At 35.3% G+C, this 2,500-nt stretch overlaps 2 protein-coding genes across 4 annotated transcripts in view; one reads left to right on the top strand and one right to left on the bottom strand.

The window, feature by feature from the left end:
* LOC123506070 overlaps positions 1-2,500 on the top strand; it is a 101,626-nt gene that overhangs the window by 77,688 nt on the left and 21,438 nt on the right. The window lies entirely within an intron of this gene.
* LOC123506068 (ras-related and estrogen-regulated growth inhibitor-like) overlaps positions 1-2,500 on the bottom strand; it is a 39,666-nt gene that overhangs the window by 19,075 nt on the left and 18,091 nt on the right. The window lies entirely within an intron of this gene.

The raw sequence follows: 2,500 nt of genomic DNA, 5'->3' as shown, positions 1-2,500 counted from the left end.
GATAGATAGATAGATAGATAGATAGATAGATAGATAGATATAGATAAAGATAGATAGATAGATAGATAGATAGATAGATAGATATATATATATATATATATATATATATATATATATATATATATATATATATATATATATATATATATATATATATATATATATATATATATATATATATATATATATATATATATATATATATAGATAGATATATACTATATGCCGTCCTAAAAAAAAGAAAAAAAATCAGTGGACGCGAGAGTTGACCCAACACTTTATAGACCTCTTACAACAGAATCCATACTTGTGGCAAACTAAAGACAATAATTACAAAAATAAAATATTACGAACTGCAAGCCTCAACGTAATTGTGAAGGAATTCAATGACGTCATGAACTGTGTTGTAAAACTACACACTCTGAGGGGTCAGTTTCTGAAGGTGATGAAGGATATATATATATATATATATATATATATATATATATATATATATATATATATATATATATATATATATATATATATATATATATATATATATATATATATATATATATATATAGGAAGAGGGCCAGCCAAGGGCAAAAAAAAAAAAAAAAATATATATATATATATATATATATATATATATATATATATATATATATATATATATATATATATATATATATATATAGAAAAAGACCCACTTGTGTGCTGGCTCTAAGAAAAAGTGGAAAAGCGTCAGCCAAAATACCTCCCTCTTAAAAGAAGACAAGTCGTAGGAAGTCGGAAATACAGATGCAGGGAAGGACTTCCAGAGTTTACCAGTGAAAGGGATGAATGATTGAGAGTACTGGTTAACTCTTGCATTAGAGAGTTGGACAGAACAGAGATGAGAGGAAGAAGAAAGCCTTGTGCAGCGAGGCAGCAGGAGGAGGGGAGGCATGCAGTTAGCAAGATCAGTAGAACAGTTAGCATGAAAATAGCGATAAAAGATAGAAAGAGATGCAACATTTCGGCGGTGAGAAAGAGGCTGAAGACAGTTAGTCAGAGGAGGGGAGTTGATGAGACGAAAAGCTTTTGATTCCACCCTATCTAGTAAAACTGTGTGACTGGAACCCCCCCCAACATGCGAAGAGTACTCCATACACGAGCGGATAAGGCCCTTATGCAGAGTAAGCAGTTGGAGGGGCGAGAAAAACTGGCGGAGACGCCTCAGAACACCTAAATTCATAGAAGCTGTTTTAGCAAGAGATGAGATGTGAAGTTTCCAGTTAAGATTATGAATAAAGGACAGACCGAAGATATTCATTGTGGAAGAGGGAGACAGTTGAGTGTCATTGAAGAAGAGGGGATAGTTGTCTGGAAGGTTGTATAGAGGTGATAGATGGAGGAATTGAGTTTTTGAGGCATTGAAAACTGCTAGATTTTCTCTGCCCCAATCGGAAATCTTAGAGAGATCGGAAGTCAGGCGTTCTGTGGCGGCCCTGCGTGATCTGTTGACTTCCTGAAGCGTATCACATAAATCGGGTACAGGTACAAAGGATTTGTATGTACCAAAGCCTCCTGTAGGGTTACGTAAACTGTAGCCACATAAACGTGTCCCCACTTTTCGACAGTGCAGAGGAGACTGACACCGCGCGGGCTTTTAACAACGCCTGTCTCGTGCGGGGACGGACGCTCACCCCCATTTCTTTCGTCAGTCTGCCTGCCTCCCCGACTGCCCAGTCCTAGTGTAGACGTAGCCTTATTAGGACTTGTGCAATTCCTTGTGTAAATAAACGACATAGATAATAGCGTTGCTGGTATAGTATCGAAGTTTGCTGATGATACCAAAATAGGGAATTTTGTAGTCTTTAATGAACAAGTAATAGAAATGCAAAACAATCTAAAAAGTTGTTAGCGTGGGGATAAATCTGACAGATCACATTAAATCTTCACTTTGTTTAACTCTTTGGCCCGTCCCCTTTTGGAGTATTGTGTTCAAGCATGGTGTCCGTATTACCCTAAAAACATTGATAAATTTTATCAAATTTAGCGTAGAATACTAAAAATTATACCAATATTAAAATCATACGAAGAGTATCTTAAAGAAGTAAATCTATTCCCATTAACACTTAAAAGACTAACAATAATATTTACAGACTCAACACGCTTTATCCAAAATATGTGCTTGTGTACTCAGTAATATTGATCTTCTAACTGCTAACTACAGCATGAATCAGGTGTACATACACGAGTTTACAGATTAACGATTACACTATCAGCAGTGAATGCGTCGAATTATTCCTCAATCATTCCCACTGTCTGTAATATCTTTCCCAATATTTTAAACTTGACACGAAATTGATTGCCATATTACCGCTTCCCTTTAAATTTTCAAAAAGGTTATATCTCTTTTTAGGGAACACCTTGAAGCGGGGTTTTTAATTCTCTCTCTCTCTCTCTCTCTCTCTCTCTCTCTCTCTCTCTCTCTCTCTCTCTCTCTCTCTCCTAATCTTATTTTCCAGTTGAA

This window comes from Portunus trituberculatus, chromosome 19 (assembly GCF_017591435.1).
Source record: "Portunus trituberculatus isolate SZX2019 chromosome 19, ASM1759143v1, whole genome shotgun sequence".
Taxonomy (NCBI): Eukaryota; Metazoa; Arthropoda; class Malacostraca; order Decapoda; family Portunidae; genus Portunus; species Portunus trituberculatus.
Note: the sequence above shows the minus strand (reverse complement) of the source record. Positions and strands in the feature narration are given on the sequence as shown.